Genomic DNA, 21,656 nt, shown 5'->3' with positions numbered 1-21,656 from the left:
TCTCCTTAAAAACAGCATTAGTTGTAATAGAGTATTATAATCTAGTGACCCATTAAGTGGCCACTTAGCATCACCTTCTAACTTAAACAACGGCCACCATTGATTGCAATACTTAATAAGGTTCTTTTTATTTTCCGTACCTCCGGTCCCAACAATATCTTTCCAGTGGGCAATTACACAACCCAGAGGACTCTTCCTCAATACTCCTCCTTGATTGTTTCCCATTTTATAACTCCTCCTAATGATTCTTAAGTTTGATCTTGGCTTCTCCTTTTAATAAGCTTCCATGCAAATTGTTTCTTACACTTCTTTTATAGTCTTCCCCAGTTTTCCTCCCACACGTCCCAAATTTCTGGAATTAAATTTTCCTTTACGCACCAATCTCAGTATTTTGGATTCTTAGTGAGCTCTTTCCCAATCATAAAAGTGTGGAATTTGGAGAAAACACTCAAGGCAGTCTGGTTTCCGTCTGCTAGATGTACAGTACCAGCTTCTCCCACAAGATTTACACTTCAACAAAACCCAAGCGAGATGCTAATTATTATATAGTCCAGTTGCAAGCCCACATACAAAGCAAGGAATCACCCCTACTAATACGTAAAGACATTCACACATTAACAAACATACATACACCTATAAATTTCAACATATCATTTCCAGACACCCACACAAAATCTTTAACATAAATTTCCAAACATTCACATCATACAATCATCGCTCCAGTTGACAACCTTCAGCAGCTGCAAAAATAAACCAAGCGCAATTGCGAGGGGGTGCGCTTACCCTTCTCCTGCCTCTTATATACCAGTCATCGACAGGTCCGTCCTGGCTCCCGATACTGGGATGCAGCAATCACCCCGGATTTGCTTGATCTACCCCCAAGATCGCTAGCGGCCGCTCTATTGGTCAGCAAATCCCCCCTTGTTACCATACAGGGTACCCTCCTCCCATACGGGGACTACGCTGCATGCCAGACGTCTCTGTGTGATTTACCAGCTGCCCCAGCCCGTACGATTTACAGGCTCCCTCTGTGACACATACCGTTTGGTCCGCGGCTTTAGGAGGTTGTTGTCTGCTCCCACAGTGAGCGGCTGGCAGCGGAGGCTCCTCCGAGGAAAGTGCTCGGGGTGCACCTAGGGGCGTCCGCTCCGCAGTCGGTCCCGCAGCCGAGCAGAGAGCCTCCCGCCTGGCTCGCCAAACTGACGTGCGGAAAACAGACTCCACAATCAGTGAGATTGTAAAGTAGGTATGTTCATTCAGCGCTGGGCAGCACGAGGGATAGTCCCACCAAAGTCGTGCGCGCCCGACTCGGCGGTTCGCCTCAAGTTTATACAGTCAGGTATTACATATTCACAATACGCCTATACATATGCATGACCTATCCCTGCTTCATATTAAAATTAGCTCCAAGAGATCATTTCCATGGTCTCCTCTCAACTGCGCCTGCGCAGGGCCTCTTTATGGTGGTCGTCTGGTGGTCGCAGAGATGAAGATAGATGACTCCTCTTCGTCACCGCTAGTAACCTCTTTCCTTGCGCAGGCTCAGTGATTTCTTGGTATTCACCCAAGCCGCAAGACCAGTCTTAGCTGGCTCTTGGGGCCTGCTCCTGCTTCTTATCAAGGACTGTCTCTGCCTCATTGGCTGGTTCTTGGGACCAGCTCTTCTTATCAAGGATTGTCTCTACCTCAGCTAATTTCAACAATGTAAGCACTAAACATCATCTTTCACCCCCCTTTATTATGTCTACTGAGATTCTTTTGACTCCCCTTGTCTCATTAACCCATAGGATCAGGTATATAGCCTACATACATCCCGATAGTTGGGTGACATGAGATACAGGTACACACCATTGACTCCCAACTGCTTACTCACATGGGCAGAGAGGGAACGATGATGTTCTTCAACACATCCCCTGCAATTTAGATGCAGAGGTCTAGTCCGCTATTTCCAGCTATTGTGTCATCTAAACATCTCAAACTCTCTTAAACTCCATCTTAAGCAACATGGGGATGAGTTTTGGGGCATCAAAACTCAGCTTCTCTAATGGTTATGAGTATTCATCTCATTTTGGCTTAAATATATTCATGGCCTGCAAAAATCCATTTCTTTGTGTGTCAAAATTGTTCTTTACCTGAAATTACTCACCTCCTCCCCAGTGCTTTCCCTAAGTATATTGATAGTTATTTTATTGCCTCTCAGCTTTCACTTTGCTTTTATCAAGCTGCTTCAATCCCCTCTCAGGGAGGAGGCTGCTACAATAGTCAATTCTAGTAGGAATGGAGATTCCCCTAATCGTGCTTTGTATTTCATTTTTCTAATAATCCTGCCACTGAGCTGACCAAAAAGGAGAATTTCCAGTTCAATGGACATACTTTTATTTTTTACTCCTTTTTGTTTGCTTTGTTTTGATTTGGACCAAAACCCAAACATTTTGAAATTTCCAGTGAACTGAATTTCAGGATTCAGTGAATTGTCTTTTTTGTCTTATTAATACTTCCTATCTCTGTACAAAATCCCTTGTCTGATACATCTTTCTGACCATAGTCCCTCCTTTAGAGCAAGCCACAGTCACTACAGTGCTGGATGGAGCTGGTGGTTGCTGGGGGAAGAGAGGCCACTGCTACTGGGGAAGAAGAGAAGCCATGCCACATGAGGAGCAGGACAGGCAGTGCATATGGAGGTCCTAATAGGAGTATTTGCACATATGTACCCCGATTCCTTAAGCATCACTGGCAAAGCCACATCCAGTCATCAGTTCTGCACTCTCTTTTTCATCTTATACTAGATCCCACCTTCTCTATTTTAATGAAAATATTTTCACCATATTGCTAAGTAAAACAGGACCAGGCAATGAGCTCACTTGCTGGGCTGTAAATCACCCACGTCGCTAAACATGCTCCTTGGCATAGTTTTGACCTGAGTCAACAAATCCTAAATAATGCCAGGGGGATAACACTTGCTGGGGACTGCTTCTAGTAGACAGTATGGAGATACCTAAACGACCGAGGCTGTCTCCTTTCTCTTACACAATCTTCCAGCACTATCCCAGCAGCGTCTGAATCCCCAGGTACACAGCATAGTACACATCAGGGGTATGCAACGCACACCCTCAGTTTCATGCTGTGAAAACACTGGTCTGGCAGACTGAAACCTGAGCCTTCACACAATTTTAGCTGCCGCACAGAAATAATCATTATGTTATACAAGTGCTGGATGGGGGCCCAGAGGAAACCCATGGCCAAAAGCTGTGTAGTGTGGGCATTGCCCATCTGTGACTGGTTCTGTTTCATTTAGTAGTACAAATGTAGCCATGGTCATCTGCCTCTTTGAGCTGTCTCTAATTAAATTTCCATAATTTAAAACTGAGTAGGGTGAAAACAAGGTGGTTTTTTTTTTATTATACTCTATCCAAAAATCTCCCAGTTTTCTGTCTATGTAACCTAACCAAAAACTTGTTTTGAGCCAATGCACTCAGCTTTTAAATGGTGCTTTGTGTAAACTTCTGAGAGTTTTCTTCCCAGCTGGTGATCTCCAACCACAACCCCCCTACCCCCCACCCAGACACAGCTTTTGGAGATCACAGTTCAGAAGTACACAGTTGGAATTAAAAATACTAGAGCAGCTGTCTTCATTGTCTCAGTTGCCCCATTCAGCTGCTGCATCCTACATCAAGCCTCACTTTCTGGAGTCTGTTCCATGTAAAAGGAAAAACATTAATGCTTATTTATATTAATATTCTTTCCAAACCTTTGCCAGCATTCTCAAATCCCACTTCTCTCCTTCCCCACTTTCAGCTGCACAGCTGCACTTTGGTTCAGCTTAATATTTTCTGGGAAGGTGAGGCTCCTTATGATCATTCCCAGCCCACTCTTGTAATTGAACTATAAATTTCAAAGATTTGCTGAAGAAAGATTCTTTTATCTGGTCACTGATCTGATTATTTGTTTCTGCACCCATGATTGCAATGCCTCGGACTCATGGGCTCTTCTGTTATCAGAAGTCAGTTAACTCCTTCCCTATTGCATGGTAGGGGGAAGTATCTTCCTTTCCCCACTTTCAAGATTTTTCTTTTTTTTTTTTTTTTTTGCAAGTTTCTTAAAGATATACGATTGAAAGATCCATTTGAATAAGTACGTTAGAAGAAAGGAGACAGTGAAGATATTTGTCAAAAACAAAGATTTAATGCTATTCTGAATTGTCTTGTTCATCTATATCATTAAAATAAAATCTGTGAATTCTTAATGCTAGAAGATAGATACTGCTCTGAACTCTGCTGTTTAAAATATTGGCTGCTTTATATCTGCCTAGCTCAAATAAAGGCCACACCACAGGGCCTGACCATTCACATGCTCATGAGAGCTTTGCTATCCACAGCAGCTGCAGCAAGAAATGCAGCACCTGAATTCAAGCAGAAAGACCACTACATGAAGGTGTAACACTGAGATGCTTACTTAATGAGACAAATAATTACAGGGCTCCTTGCTTGCCAACATTTGAGCTCCCTTTCTACAGCCTACTGGGTCTGATCTGAGAGCACCAACTCTGAGAATGGACTCGGTGTCTGATAATCAAAGCAGGGCTGAGAACTGTGGCGAGCTCTGAAATCACAGGACAATGGGACTAGAGGGAAAAGAAACAAACAAAAACTTTTGTGCCAGTGTCATTCATGTAATATCTATCAATCAAGTCTCCAATTCAGTTTGGTCATGAATTATTCAAACAGAAGAGGTAAATTTACAGACTAAGATTAGAGTCTAATCCCCACCTGTCCCCATTGGGTAGTAATCATCACACTCCTTTTTCCAGCAAAATGAAGACCACAATTATTGTTACAAAAGTAAAAGTTAAGCCTAATGAGAACATTTATCATTAAACTAAACAAAAAACAAATATTGCTGTTAAACTGTGCTTTCATTAATAGCAGAATGAGCTAATGAATGCTATTAGTTACAGTTTTGCTGCTTCTTTTCTCTTGCTATTTTATTCATAGACCTCGTGTTTTTGCTAAAATGGGAATGATAAACAGCTGCAGAGCATCCTGGGTCACAAACTGAAATAGCCTCTTTCAAGGCATATGAAGCTGATAAAACTGCAGAACCAAATCTAATTGAAAATCCAATGCTAGCAGGCTAAGCCTGAAGTATACTCACTTGTTCATTTTTGACCTAATTACATTTGATTACAACAGATGAGAATGACTTGATTCTTATTGATAGCAATTGAGTAGATGCATGGAATCACTTAGTCCTTTCTCCTGCTCTAATAAACTGGATCGTCTTCATGTTGCTCAAAGAGAAGGGGAAAAAGTTGCTGTACAACAGAAACTGCAGCCAGAGAGAGGCGTGAGAACATGTAAGAGAAACAACCCTGCAGACACCAAGGTCAGTGAAGAAGGAGGGGGAGGAGGTGCTCCAGGTGCCAGAGCAGAGATTCCCCTGCAGCCTGTGGTGAAGACCATGGTGAGGCAGGCTGTCCCCCTGCAGCCCATGGAGGTCCACAGTGGAGCAGATATCCACCTGCAGCCCATGGAGGACCCCACACTGGGGCAGGTGGGTGCCCAAAGGAGGCTGTGACCCCGTGGGAATCCTGTGCTGGAGCAGGCTCCTGGCAGGACCTGTGGATCTGTGAGAGAGGAGCCCATGCTGGAGCAGGTTTTCTGGCAGGACTTGTGACCCCGTGGGGGACCCACGCTGGAGCAGCGTGCTCCTGAAGGACTGCACGCCATGGAAGGGACCCATGCTGGAGCAGGTCATGAAGAACTGTAGCCAGGGGGAAGGACTCATGCTGGAGAAGTTCATGGAGGACTGTCTCCCATGGGAGGGACCCCACGCTGGAGCAGGGGAAGAGTGTGAGGAGTCCTCCCCCTGAGGAGGAAGGAGCGGCAGAGACAATGTGTGATGACCTCACTGCAGCCCCCATTCCCTGTCCCCCTGCGCTGCTCGGGGGAGGAGGAGGTAGAGAAAATTGGGAGTAAAGTTAAGCTCGGGAAGAAAGGAGGGGTGGGGGGGAAGGTATTTTAGGATTTAGTTTTTATTTTCTCATTACTCTGCTCTGATTTGATTGGTATTAAATTAAATTAATTTCCCCAAGTCGAGTCTGTTTTGCCCGTGATAGTAATTGGTGAGTGATCTCCCTGTCCTTATCATTGACCCATGAGCCTTTTGTTATATTTTCTCTCCCCTGTCCAGCTGAGGAGGGGGAGTGATAGAGCAGCTTTGGTGGGCACCTGGCACCCAGTCTGGGTCAACCCACCACACCTCTCAATAAGGATGATCACTTTTCCTCCATATTTCCTAGACTCTTTGCAGCATTCAGACATGTGCTGCTCATCCTTTATCCTGCAAGTGTTGTATCACTACACTCCAAAGTACAGATTTGGTATGGTCATTATCTTTCTTCCCATTTTTAATATTAAGGTCTCATCTTCTCTAGAGCAGGCTTTTGTTCCTTCTGCCTCTGAATGCTGCCAACTCAGTTCATGGTTACTACCTCTTCTCCCCTTCCCCAAATACTTAGGTATCTGCAGATATGATGGAAGTCCCTCTGGACATTAGACTTGGAAGTTTCCTTCCTTGCTGATGTATCTCTTACTGCTTTTCAACTCCCTTTTAAAGTATCCAGCTATTCTTCTCCCCATCCCTAAATTGCCTCTCATATTTCCTTATTTAAAAAAAAATAAAATTTCTCTATTAAGATAAATGTTTCCCTTATTTCTGCAAATGCTAGATTTTTTTTTTAACAGTGTCCTGGCCATTTATAGGCAGCCAAGAGTGCAGAACAGCTGACTTCCATCTATTAATGTACAGTTTTCATTATCTTTTTTAAAACCAAACCTTCATCCTTGAGAAGGATGAGGCTCCCCTCTTCTGCTTCAAAGACAGAACCCAAGAAATTTGTATTGCAAGTGAAATACAGCTTGAAAGAACAGAAATTAAATGCTGCTATAACCATCATAATACTAATTCTTTTCCTTATTCTATTTCATAAACAAAAATTGGCCCTACAGCTAGGGCCAAGCAAATCAGGGACTCAAAACTAGTTAAAACAACAAAGCGTTTAGAGAAGTTACATACCTATAAGTGTTGGAAGCAGCAAGACTTGCTAAAGTTATGCTGTGACCTGATAATCCTGCCTGCAGGGACAAAGGGGTTGTTGATCCTCTATAGCCTTTTCTGATAATCTGTGCTATTCTATAACATTCTGCTTATTTAACAATAAGATAATGAGTCTCATGTGTTGCAGCTTCACCCCAGAGCTACTTAATTCAATAGGCTGGCAAGTGTACTGTTCACTGGAGTGATAAATACCAGCAGAGCTCCCAGGTCAGCAGGGTTCATGGTATTACCTCTAATCATGGTCTGGGCAGGGACTGGGAGTAGCATGAGTGCATCTCTGCCAGACTCTGCCTTGTGACCAAGGCAACTCAAGGTCATTTAAATGAGAGCCTTGTCCCTCCAACTAGCCACTTATTGATTATCTCCCTATTTTTCCTTACCAGAAGCTAATTCCACATGATGGGCCTACAGCATCTCTGACAGTTACTGTGAGGGAATGGTGAATACGGTGATTTCCCCTGGCAAAGCAGAAGGCCTCAGAAGGGGGGGCTGTTAAACCTTAACAAACATAATTTTTTGATTTGGCTCTACCAGCTCTGGTGATTCAGTTCACTTTCCAGTTACTTTCCCAAGGTTTAGGTAACCCAGGAGGTGTGTCCTATCACAGCCATGCCCCACATCACCACTAACAGCGTTTCACTATGGCCAGTTATATTTCATCAGCATCTGAGCTCTAGAAGTATGGGGTTTCACTGTAGGATGCTGCTATTCAGAGCCCCATTGCTCTATCAGTGCAGAAGAGGTTTCCATCTGTAGAGGTTTCAGCCCAGCCAGTAACAGAGGACCATGCAGCCACTCACTCACTCCTCCCCACCCCCCTCTGGTGGGATGAGGAGAATCAGAAAGGAGAAAAGAAAAAAAAATGGAACCTCATGGGTTGAGATAAGGACAGTTTACTGGGACAACACAAAGAGAAGTTACAACAACAACGGTACTAATAAAAGAATATACAAAGTGAGTGATGCACAGTGCAACTGCTCACCACCCAGAACCCAACACTCCACCACTTCCCACACCAAGAGCACACTCTCCCCAGCCCGCTCCTGAGTTATATACTGAGCATGATGTCACATGGTATGGAATACCTCCTTGGCTAGTTTGGGTCAGCTGTCCTGGCCGTGCCCCCTCCCAGGTTCCTGTGAAAATTAATTCAATCCCAACTGAACCCAGGACACCATCCTCCCTGACAAGATAGGTCTTTGAATTCCTCCATGGTAAAGAGAAGCCCTGGATCAAGATTCAAGAAGTGAAGCAGAAGGGGCAATGGAAATGAACACAAGGGTCCATAACACAGATCCTATCCTCAGCTTGAAGAAAAACAAGCAAACAAAGCAAAACCCACAACCCACCAAAAAAAGCCTACACCAGCATAAAAGTGGGGCATAAATGGCTTTCTGATGATAGTTTTGGTATAAGATCACCCATTCCTAACAAACTTAGATAAAACCCTTCTCTTCTGTGTCCAGAGAGGAAAGATATCATGAGGTACAAAGCACTGGGGTGTGGGTGTGTGTTAACAGGTGACTTGCTTTGATTAAGTCAGCCTGTGAGCTTTAAGCACTATTTCTTAGGCAATCTTCAAAGACTACATTCCCTCCAGATTCCTCTGAGAGTACCCTTTGCTGTCAGGCTGTTACACAGGGATGTACTCTATGTATTAACGAGCTGTTGTTTGCTCTATAGCAATGCTTACTTTCTACTCAGCTTACTCACTTCTTGCTGTAAACCCTCATCAGTGCCTATGATTAGTTGGCACCACCATTCATTTTCCCTTTTAGTGTTCTGCTTGAATTCATCTCCCTTTCAGAGCTCTGCTCATCTCTGAGTGATAGCATATGTCCATACATTCTGTATGGTATGTCTAAATATTTTGATGGTTTTAATATTTTGTATCAGCTGTGGAAACTGGTTTGCTGCTAGGTGACTGTAAAAGTGAGATTTGGTAAATAATTATTAGAAATCTTATACTAACACTATGATTGAAACAATAGACAAAAGTGTAGCCAAGCAATTAACTAGTAGAGGTAGTTCCTCATAAGTTTTGCAGTTCTTGGCTCTTATGACTAGATGTTCCTGTACGCTAGAGGAGAACAATGTTGAAACTGACCACATGGGATTGAAACTGCATTAAGCTTCAAGATCAAAGAACAAGGATGAAGAACAAAGACTTCAAGGTCAGCCAACAAGAACTTCAAATGGGTCGGTGGTTGTAAAAGCAGCCCTTTGACTCAAATGGATCCTTCATTGCGTATGATCGGATGTAGGCAGTACTATGATAATCAGTTACAATAATTTTTATGTATATGTATACTAATCTGATTAATATGTAATTAGTTACTCCATATAACCTGTTTGTGCTGAAGCTGTGGCATGCACGCTAGGTGGAATTATCCCCTGTGCATCCAGCACTGCAATAAAGAATGCCTGCTTTCTAAAACTCCAAAACGAGTCTTAGAGAGTATTTCTTTACAGGCCATGAATTTCAGTATCATGAGCACAAATATGCTCTTGGTTCTTCTCTAGTTGAAGGAAATAATTACTGTCCTCACAGCCTCTGTATCTTCAGTCATCACAAATGCCTTGATACGGAAAAGCCGGTTGAAGAAACTCTCTAAGACTCGTTTTGGAGTTTTAGAAAGCAGGCATTCTTTATTGCAGCGCTGGATGCACGGGGGATAGTTCCACCTAGCATGCATACCACAGCTTTAGCACAAACAGGTTATATAGAATAACTAATTACATATTAATCAGATTAGTATACATATACATAAAAATTATTGTAACTGATTATCATAGTACTGCCTACATCCGATCATACGCAATGAAGGATCCATTTGAGTCAAAGGGCTGCTTTTACAACCACCGACCCATTTGAAGTTCTTGTTGGCTGACCTTGAAGTCTTTGTTCTTCATCCTTGTTCTTTGATCTTGAAGCTTAACGCAGTTTCAATCCCATGTGGTCAGTTTCAACATTGTTCTCCTCTAGCGTACAGGAACATCTAGTCATAAGAGCCAAGAACTGCAAAACTTATGAATAATTACTAGTTAATCACTTGACTACACTTTTGTAATTATCTCCCCAGCTACCCTTTGTCTATTGTTTCAACCATAATGTTAATATATGATCATTTATCAAATCTCACTTTTACAGTCATCTAGCAGCAAACCAGTTTTCATAGAAGGTACAAAATATTAAAACCATAAAATTCGAACAAACCACATCAAATGTATGGACATATGCTATCACCTAAGAAAATTTTAGAAGCACAGGCCAAGCCAAACTCCATTTCCTTTCACAGTTACCCTGACACAGTGTCCTGGTTTCAGCTGGGATAGAGTTAACTGTCTTCCTAGTAACTGGTACAGTGCTATGTTTTGAGTTCAGTATGGGAAGAATGTTGATAACACTGATGTTTTCAGTTGTTGCTAAGTAGTGTTTAGACTAAAGCCAAGGATTTTTCAGCTTCTCATGCCCAGCCAGTGAGAAAGCTGGAGGGGCACAAGAAGTTGGCACAGGACAGCCAGGGCACCTGACCCAAAGTGGCCAATGGGGTATTCCATACCATGTGACGTCCCATCTAGTATAGGAACTGGGAAGTGGGGGCAGGGAATCGCCGCTGGGGGACTAGCTGGGTGTCGGTCGGTGGGTGGTGAGCAATTGCCCTGCACATCATTTGTACATTCCAATCCTTTTATTACTACTGTTGTCATTTTATTAGTGTTATCATTATCATTATTAGTTTCTTCTTTTCTGTTCTATTAAACCGTTCTTATCTCAACCCACGAGTTTTACTTCTTTTTCCCAATTTTCTCCCCCATCCCACTGGATGGGGGGGCAGTGAGTGAGCGGCTGCATGGTGCTTAGTTGCTGGCTGGGGTTAAACCACGACAGTCCATTTTGGCGCCCAACGTGGGGCATGAAGGGTTGAGATAACGACAAACCTGACCAGAGCTTGTTAAAACAAATTTGTTCTAAGCATTCATTATATTGGTCTAGTAGTCGCTGGTCATTATGTTGATTTATGTGTTCTTAGAGTTGGTGCTCTGGTTTTTAAAGCTCTGTTATGTATCACCTCGCTTGCTGTATGTAGTTCCTCTTCTACTGCTTATCATCTGTGGGAGGTGGATTAAGGTTTTCACTTTGATGTATTGTATAACACTGTTTTATGGTATGATAAAGTCATCGGCTGTGGGATTAATCCGGTATTTGCCCTTAGCATTGTCACGTTTATACTGCGGGAGCCATCTGTGGGAAGCTATTAATAATTATACCATTTACCTTTCCTCCATGGAAAACCAGGCTATGGGTGGGGTACCTTTCTTCCCCTCTCCTTTCTCCTTCAGTCCAGTTACAATGGTGTTTGAGAATTTTGAAAAATTTGAATACTCCTGGGATGTTGGGACTAGCACGGTCCTAGCCCTACTGCTAGGAATTAGCATGCTTCTGAATGTGGTTCAGCTCTCGTTATAGGTTAAACAACTATTTAAGAAGATCACCCAGAGATCTGCCCCGAGGCTGGATAATTATGAGTGGCAGGGTGTGTGGGGCAGTATGGGCAAGTACCTAGAACAGTGGGCACCTCCAATGTTTTGGAACTTCACCCCTGAACAAGTGCAGAATCCGGAAGAGCTAGTAAAATATTTGGAAATGGTATGCTGTCACCCTGGCAGCTCCAGAGAGATACAAATCACTGCAACGTGCTGGGGCCTGGCCCATGCCTATCGAGCCCTGTTCGACACCACTCAGTACCCTCAAGGGGAAGAGAAAGTCTCTGGACCTAACAACAAAACAATGAGCACCGCGGCCACCCAAACCTTGGCAACGGGCGCTGCAGCCCCTCCAGCCCCAGCAACGAGCATTGCAGGCACCCAGACCTTGGTGACAGGCAACGCGACACTTCCAGCCCCGGCAACGAGAGTGTGGCTACCCAAACCTCAGCAACAGGCACTGCAGCCCCTCCAGCCACGGCAACGAGCACAGCAGCTACCCAAACCTTGGCAACAGGCACTGCAGTCCCTCCAGCCCCGGTGACCAGCACTGCTGCTACCCAAAGCTTGGCGACAGACACTGTGGTTATCCAAAACCCGGTGAGCAATACTGCAACTGAACCAGCGGACCAACCTGCACTAGCATCAGTTGCCCCCGTACAGAAAAAGAAATATACAAAAAAATCAGTTTGCTTAGCGAAGGATGAAGGTGAACCAGGGTCATCACGGGAACAGGAGTAAGAGGCAGAACCAGAGGTAATAACCCGGTCCCTATCCCTGAGTGAGCTGCGGGATCTGCGAAAAGACTTTGGCCGCCGTATAGGTGAGCATATTATCACCTGGCTCCTCCGATGCTGAGACAATGGGGCTAATAGCTTGGAATTAGAAGGTAGGGAAGCCAAGCAGCTGGGATCGCTTGCCAGGGAAGGTGGCATTGACAAGGCAATTGGAAGAGGGACACAAGCCATCAGCCTCTGGAGGCGACTCCTGTCAAGTGTGAAGGAAAGGTACCCCTTTAAGGAAGATGTTATATGTCAATCAAGCAAGTGGACCACCATGGAAAGAGGTATTCAATATCTGAGGGAATTAGCTGTGCTAGAGATGATTCATCATGACCCGGACAACCCACAATTACCCAAAGATCCAGACGAAGTCCAATGCACATGATGCATGTGGCGGAAGTTTGTACGGAGCGCACCATCGTCCTATGCCAACTCACTAGCAATAATGACCTGGAAAGACAAAGAGGCACCGACAGTGGAGGAAGTGGCTCGCCAACTCCGTCAATACGAAGAAAATCTCTCCTCCTCCCTACAAGCCTGCATTGCAGCTGTGGAGAAGCTGTCCCAGGATGTCCAACAAATCAAAGAGGATATGTCCTACTCCACACTTGTAAGGACCAATGTCTCAGCTATTAGGAGTGAGCGTTCTTCTGCCCAAGAGAGAGAATATAGAAGGTACACACCACGAGGTGCCCTGTGGTTTTACCTATGTGATCAGGGAGAGGACATGAGGAAATGGGATGGAAAACCTACCTCGATCTTAGATGCACAGGTACATGACTGGCAAGGAAAAACCACCACAAAAGGGGATTCTACCAGGAAAAATGTCGCTCCAGTTTCCAAACAGAGTAGAAGGGCTGATTTTATTTCCGATCCTCTTGAAGGGAATTCTGAGCCAATTTTACAAGAAGTGAATACTGGATACTCTGACCAGAATTAGAGGGGCCCTGCCTCCAGCCAGGGGGAGGAAAGGGATAACCGGGTCTATTGGACTGTGTGGATTCGATGGCCTGGCACGTCAGACCCACAGGAGTATAAGGCTCTAGTAGACACCGGCGCACGGTGCACTCTAATGCCATCAAGTTATAAAGGGACAGAATCCATCTGTATTTCTGGAGTGACAGGGGGATCCCAAGAGTTAACTGTATTAGAAGCTGAAGTAAGCCTAACTGAAATGAATGGCAGAAACACCCCATTGTGACTGGTCCAGAGGCTCTGTGTATCCTTGGCATAGACTACCTCAGGAGAGGGTATTTTAAGGACCCGAAGGGGTATTGATGGGCTTTTGGTATAGCTGCCTTGGAGATAGAGGGCACTGAACAGCTGTCTACCCTGCCTGGTCTCTCTCAAGACCCTTTGATTGTGGGGTAGCTGAAGGTTGAAGAACAACAAGTGCCAATTGCTACCACAACAGTGCACCGGCGGCAATATCGCACCAGCCGAGACTCCCTAATTCCCATCCACAAGTTGATTCATAAACTGGAGACCCAAGGAGTGATCAGCAAAACTCGCTCACCCTTTAATAGTCCCATATGGCCAGTGCGAAAGTCTAATGGGGAGTGGAGACTAACAGTTGACTATCGCGGCCTGAATGAAGTTACGCCACCGCCAAGTGCTGCCGTTCCAGATATGCTAGAACTTCAATATGAACTAGAGTCGAAGGCAGCCAAGTGGTATGCCACAATTGACATTGCTAATGCATTTTCCTCAATCCCTCTGGCAGCAGAGTGCAGGCCACAGTTTGCTTTCACTTGGATGGGCGTCCAGTACAACTGGAATCGATTGCCCCAGGAGTGGAAACACAGCCCCACCATTTGCCATGGACTAATCCAGACTGCACTGGAAAAAGGTGAAGCTCCGGAACACCTGCAGTACATTGATGACATCATCATATGGGGCAACACAGCAGAAGAAGTCTTTGAGAAAGGGAAGAAAATAATCCAAATCCTTCTGAAAGCCAGTTTTGCCATAAAAGAAAGTAAGGTCAAGGGACCTGCACAGGAGATCCAGTTTTTGGGACTAAAGTGGCAAGATGGATGTCTTGAGGTCCCAATGGACGTGATTAACAAAATAGCAGCTATGTCTCCACTGACTAATAAAGAGGAAACACAGGCCTTCTTAGGTGTTGTGGGGTTTTTGGAGAATGCATATTCCAAATTACAGTCTGATTGTAAGCCCTCTCTACCAAGTGACCCGGAAGAAGAACAATTTTAAATGGGGCCCTGAGCAACAACAAGCCTTTGAACAAATTAAATGGGAGATTGTTCATGCAGTAGCCTTTGGGCCAGTCCGGGCAGGACAAGATGTTAAAAATGTGCTCTACACTGCAGCTGGGGAGAATGGCCCTACCTGGAGCCTCTGGCAGAAAGCACCTGGGGAGACCCGAGGCTGACCCCTGGGGTTTTGGAGTCAGGGATACAGAGGATCTGAGGCTCGCTATACTCCAACTGAAAAAGAGATATTGGCAGCATATGAAGGAGTTTGAGCTGCCTCAGAAGTGGTTGGTACTGAAACACAGCTCCTCTTAGCACCCCAACTGCCAGTGCTGGGCTGGATGTTCAAAGGGAGGGTCTCCTCTACACATCATGCAACTGATGCCACGTGGAGTAAGTAAGTGGGTCACACTGATCACACAATGAGCTCGCATAGGAAACCCCAGTCGCCCAGGAATATTGGAAGTGATCACGGACTGGCCAGAAGGCAAAGATTTTGGAATGTCGCCAGAGGAGGTGGTGCGTGCTGAAGGGGCCCCACTGTATAATAAACTGCCAGAAAATGAGAGGCAATATGCCCTGTTCACTGATGGATCCTGTCACATTGTGGGAAAGCATCGGAGGTGGAAGGCTGCTGTATGGAGTCCTATATGACAAGTGGCAGAAACTGCTAAAGGAGAAGGTGAATCGAGTCAGTTTGCAGAGGTGAAAGCCATCCAGCTAGCGTTAGACATTGCTGAAAGAGAGAAGTGGCCAGTGCTCTGTCTCTATACTGACTCATGGATGGTGGCAAATGCCCTGTGGGGGTGGTTACAGCAATGGAAGCAGAGCAACTGGCAGCACAGAGGTAAACCTATTTGGGCTGCCGCACTGTGGCAAGATATTGCGTCCCGGCTAGAGAATCTGGTTGTAAAAGTACTGTCGGGGGATGCAACGAGTCTACGGAATTCCTGACAGTTCGAGAACAGCGCAACCTTGAGCAGCTTGTAGTATATCCTTGAAGAGTCTGGAAAGATCCGAGAAGACCAGTACAAAAACAAGATAGTGATAAGAAGAACCGTCCTAACGAACTCACCAATCATGAATTGTTAGTTACTAACCAAACCAATCATATATTAACACATACTCTAAAGAAGGGTATAAAAAGCTGTGTTAGAACAATAAAGTAGCCATTTTGCATGATCTATTACTTGTCGTGTCCGTCTCTACTGCGACAAATGGTGACCCCGATGCGTCTGAGCAAACAGATCATTTAAAGGCGATAAATCCAGCACTAGCAAGAAGTATACTGGCGACGAGAGCTGCGAAAGAGTATACCGGCAGCGAGACAAGCTGCGGAGACGGAGCCCGGTGAAGCTGAGATCAGTGGAATCTGCCTGGTCCGGACCTGAGCCTAGACACCTAATAAGGTGAGCCACCGGGGACAAAACTGTTAGAATGGGGCAACAATTAACAAAAGAAAAGGAGACGATTTTGTCTACCTGGAAAGCCCTATTAAAAAGAAAAGGGGTTAAAACCCCAGAACAAAGCCTGAAAAGGATTTTAATATGGTGTAAGATGCAAGGCTTTCAAGCCACAACAGTTACTGCATTCAGTGTGGGTGCATGGCAAGCAGTGGGATGGAAAATGTTTGGTGAGATCTCTAAAGGACAGAAAGAGCTGTGTAAGTTGGCGATCGTATGGCGTCTATTACGCGAGACCCTGAAGGAATGGAAAGCAGAATGTGATGCGAAAGATCAGCAAAAGAAAGATGAGGACTCAGAAAATGTTAGCAATGAAAAAGTTTCTGCTCAAGTAACAGCTGCAGCCAATGCTGCAATCTCAGCAGTTGCAGGCAGAAAACCCCTCACGGGCAAAACCAGATCATACCCTTATTCACCTCCTCCTCCTATGCCATTAATTACTTTACCTGGCAATGAGGGGCCCTCCTCACCTACTGGTGCGGCAGCGGAAGGGGTGACTCCATCAGCCCCCCCCGAGGAGAAAAATGTGGCGATTAACACCGAGCCGGAAAGTGTGGGCCGTACTGAAATTGAGGGCCGAAAGGACAGTGAGAGTCAAACTGAATGTGAGGGCCGAACGGAAAGTGAGAGCCAAAATGAAACTGAGGCAGAAAAATCTCTAATTGACGCTATGCGATCTCTGCAGCTCGCAGATAAAACCATACCGAAAGAACCCCTGCCATGCACTCTCCCTCCATCCACAATAACTGTAGTCCCGAGATCCCCTGATCAATTCTGGGAGGGAGTTAGAAGATATGCTGCCGACTCTGGCAACTGGGATCTAGTAGAACGCCTCAGCCCGTGCTCTCTAACACCAGCATTTCTAAAGCCTCTAGATAAAGCAGCAGAGGCTCCTGTTACATTTCCTGTTTTCAAAGCTGCTGCAGGCACAAACCGGCACGGTGAGCACAATCCAATCAGCTGGAGAGTAGTGCAGGATTTGCAGAATAAAGTACAAAAATTTGGAATCAATTGTCCTGAGGTGATGCAACTTATTCGTATAATCAGCACAGATCTGCTGTGTCCATATGACATTATGCATCTGGCACAAGTGCTGTTTCAGCCCGTACAATTGCAAGTATTTCAATCTACTTGGAGGCAGATGGCACACACAGCGGCACAGCATAATTTACGACTGCCACAGGGTGACCCGAGATTAGGCCTTGGAGAGGATGCTTTGCTTGGTGAAGGGCCGTATAGTAACCCTCAGCTGCAGGCTACATGGCCTCCGATTGTTCTTGAACAGGCACAAAATATAGGCCTTATGGCATTAAAGCGAACCATGGACATGGCAGCTCCGAAGCAAAAATATGCCACTATCCGCCAAGGCCCCAGAGAACCCTTTTTACAGTTTGTAGAAAAAATATCTGCCGCCCTGGAAAAACAGGTAGAAGATGAGGTCTTAAGGCAAATGCTATGCAAACGGTTGGCAAGAGATAATGCTAATGAGGACTGTCAAAAGATCATACAGGCTTTACCAGGAGATCCTTCTGTTCCCGACATGGTAGCTGCATGTTCTAAAGTTGGGACACTGGAACACACGGCGGCTGTCCTCTCGGCAGCGCATGTGGCCGCCCTAGGTAATGCTATGAAAAATTCTGGAAAGTGCTTTGGGTGTGGCAGTGAAGGGCACATCAATGTAACTTCTCCACACAAAACATCATCAGGTAAACAACCGGTGCAGCACTCACCGGAGATTATTTGCAAGAAATGCGGAAAATTAGGACATTTTGCAAAACAATGTCGTTCCAAATTTCATGCTAATGGGCAGCCGCTACAGGGAAACAACAAAACGAGCGCGAGAGGGCGCGCGAGGACAACAAGTCCCCTCCCGACAGCCGGCCACCTCCCCTCTGTGAACAATTGTCAGCCGCAACAGCTGGCTCAGCAGGGCTGGATGTATCCACCGCTGACACAGTAACTCTAGTCACGAACGATATCGTTAAGGTCCCTTTTAATGCAAGGGGTCCTATCGGACGAGGACTGAGTGCATTGCTATTGGGAAGATCAAGTAGCACGTTAAATGGAATAATTGTACGTGTGGGAGTTATTGATGCTGATTTTAGAGGTCAAATTTGCGTGATGGTTTCAACCCCCTACCCACCAGTAACAATCCCAAAATGTACTCGCATTGCTCAACTTATTCTTTTTTCGAGTTCTATTTCAAAAGCAGAACAGCGACTGCGATGCGATGGAGGCTTCGGCTCTACGGGACCCCCTCAGTTCTGCTCGTCTCAGACTGTTTCATCATCCCGACCACATATGACGTGCACGCTGTCGAATCACGGAAGATCGCCGACTACAGTAAGGCTTGCAGGGCTCCTGGACACCGGAGCCGATGTGACTATTATTGCCGATTATCTGTGGCCGTCCACCTGGCCCACAGAGGAGGCTGGTATGGGAGTAGTGGGGCTGGGAGGATCCGCGCGAGCAAAGACGGCAGCCACACCAGTTCTGATTACCAATCCTGAGGGCCAACAAGCAGTTATTAAACCATATGTGACGGCAGCTCCCCTCAATTTATGGGGGAGGGATTGCTTGTCGCAGTGGGGGGTGAGAATTACCACGGATTTTTAATGAGGGCCACTGTGCTGCAGGGCGTTAGACAACCCACGCTTGTTTTAACCTGGTTAACAAATAACCCTGTGTGGGTGGATCAGTGGCCCCTACCAATTGAAAAATTAAAGGCCCTGCAAGAATTGGTGGCGGAACAACTAGCTGCCGGACACATTGAACCATCTCACAGTCCGTGGAATACTCCAGTGTTTGTGATAGAAAAGAAATCAGGTAAATGGCGATTTTTGCATGACCTGCGACAAGTCAATGCTGTCATGGCCACGATGGGGGCTCTGCAACCAGGCATGCCTTCACCTGCCATGATCCCTCAAGATTGGGAAATCATTGTCATGGACCTTAAGGATTGTTTTTTTACAATTCCATTAGCTCCCCAAGATAAAGAAAAATTTGCATTTTCTGTGCCTTCTATCAATCATGCAGAACCAGCAAAAAGATATCAATGGAGAGTTCTGCCGCAGGGCATGAAAAATTCACCAACAATTTGTCAATGGTTTGTAGCACAAGCTCTGTCACCTGTAAGGGCAAAATTCCCTACTAGCTATTGTTATCACTATATGGATGACATTCTGTTAGCATCAGACAACAAGGAGCAGTTGAATGACATGAAAAATTTGGCCAGGAATTCGCTACAACAATATGGGTTAGTTATTGCCCCTGAAAAAGTGCAAAAAATAGCACCCTGGAAATATTTGGGAATGACAATTACAAGCAAGCAGGTTGTGCCCCAACCTGTGAAACTTAACCTTGCGGTTAAGACACTCAATGATGTACAGAAATTAATGGGATCCTTGAACTGGATCAGGCCCTATCTTGGACTGACCAATTCGCAGTTACAACCTTTATTGGACTTATTAAAACATTCCAATGATCCAACAGAACCCAGAATATTAAATAAGGAAGCGTTAAATGTAATTCACATGGTGGAACAATGTATATACAAGAAATTTGTTTCTCGAATTGATCTGTCTCAATTGGTACAGTTCTTAGTACTAATTGACAAAACTGTGCCATTTGGTGCCTTGGTGCAGTGGAATTCTGAGTGGGATGACCCATTGCATATTTTAGAATGGATGTTTTTGTCATTCCGGCCACGAAAAACTGCTTCTGGCTTGTTTGAACTTATTGCTGATGTAATCATAAAAGCCAGAAAACGATGTTTAGAACTAACAGGACGTGATCCAGCTACGATTGTTTTACCTGTTCAAAATTGGTATTTTGAATGGTGTCTGGCAAACAATTACGAGCTGCAAGCGGCCATGGCGGGTTTTCAAGGGCAGATCTCGTATCATCTACCGTCACACCCGCTACTGAAATTTGCTCAAGAAATACCATTTGGTCAGAAATATTTAAGCCAGCCAGAACCTGTGAAAGGCCCCACTGTCTTTACAGATGGTTCTGGAAAAAACAGGTAAAGCAGCAGTAGTATGGTATGAAAACAACAACTGGAACAGCAAAGTAGTATATCAAAATAGTTCTCCACAAGTAGTAGAGCTGCGTGCACATGGCACGTTGAAGCGGCTGCTTCAAAAAAACAAAAAGGGGGAATGATTGGGGAGCCACCACAGGCATGTTTAGATAAAGCAGTTTATGTTCTTAACTCTCTCTGTTATGGGGATAATTCTTCCCTACCTCCTCTTTCTCAACACTTCTCTCTTTTCAACACAGAATTTACAAAAGGGTATCAAAGTACATGTTAAAGATTTAGTTAACTGGTCAGTGGAATGGACCATGTGAGCTATTAACCTGGGGGCGAGGTTATGCTTGTGTTTCCACAGATGCAGGCCCACAATGGACTCCCGCTCGATTTGTGCGACCGTCATCATCTGGAACATCCCAGAGGGTGCAGCAATATAAATACCACCTCAACCAAAAACTAAGTGTAGGTCACCTTGGCCAATATAACAGGTCAAGATTTTCTGTGCATTGCAACTGCATCACAAAGCCCATGAACCAATAGACAGGATGGCTATGACTCGTGCAGCGCGCCTGGCCAGCGAGCGCATGTGTCATAGGTTGCAACTGAGGCAGATTTTGGCACCCGCTGGCCACATGTGCTGAAATCCGTTCCTCTGCAAATGTATAAATACTGGGATTTTCCGAAGAGCATCGGGCTGGTGTACGGCAAGGCCATCGTTGCCGCCGTGGGGACGCCCACGCAAAGCTGGCACCTACCGATTGCTGGGCTGAGTTCGCGGAGCAAGACAGCACAAGAATATACAGATGGTTCATCTACCTCACAGTCCTCGGATGGACGTACTCATGGATACCGCCGCAAACCAAAGAACAAGCAATCCCTTTTTCATAGGTTTAATAGGGGGTCCCACTGACATCAACAAAGTTTAAGAACTTATTGATGGAGACCCCTGTGCAGCAGGTCATGGACTCAATGGATGGGAATGCCTGGTTTCCACAGATCGGGCATTCACCCTCATTGCCACCCCAGGAATCACAAACTCTGGGGTCCCTGAATACAGACTGGTGTAGTATTATCTGATTTACTGCTAGACTTTGATAGTGTCAGACATGCTATGCTACAAAATAGAGCTGTAATTGATTTCTTGCTTTTAGCACAAGGACATAGTTGTGATGAGTTTGAAGGGGTGTGTTGTATGAATTTATCCGATCACTCAGAATCCATTTTCAGTAGTATTCAACAATTAAAGAAGGGAGTCAGGAAGCTGACAGAGAGCGATGAATTGGATTGGCTGACAAAGATGTTCAAGGGTTGGGGATTGTCTGGATGGTTGATATCTCTGCTCAAGACTGTGGGGGTAGTTATCTTGTTTGTGATAACTATGTTCCTGATGTTGCCCTGTCTTTTCAGCCTTCTGCAAAAGGCCCTGCAGAGGGCAGCCGGGACAATATTTTTAGCACAAATACAAAAAGGGGGAATTGTCGGGGGATGCAACGAGTCTATGGAATTCCTGACAGTTCGAGAACAGCGCAACCTTGAGCAGCTTGTAGTATATCCTTGAAGA

The 21,656-nt window shown here is 45.2% G+C and overlaps 1 long non-coding RNA gene across 1 annotated transcript; it reads left to right on the top strand.

Moving 5' to 3' along the window:
- The first annotated feature begins 15,889 nt into the window (after window positions 1-15,889).
- Window positions 15,890-20,667, top strand: LOC138683326 (uncharacterized). The gene is made up of 3 exons (XR_011322911.1): window positions 15,890-16,008; window positions 18,258-18,405; window positions 20,454-20,667. It is a non-coding gene; the product is annotated as an uncharacterized lncRNA (long non-coding RNA).
- Window positions 20,668-21,656: the final 989 nt, after the last annotated feature.

The sequence above is a fragment of the Haliaeetus albicilla genome, chromosome W (genome assembly GCF_947461875.1).
Source record: "Haliaeetus albicilla chromosome W, bHalAlb1.1, whole genome shotgun sequence".
Lineage (NCBI taxonomy): Eukaryota > Metazoa > Chordata > Aves > Accipitriformes > Accipitridae > Haliaeetus > Haliaeetus albicilla.
The sequence above is the reverse complement of the archived record's forward strand: the minus strand, read 5'-3'. Positions and strand labels throughout refer to the sequence as shown.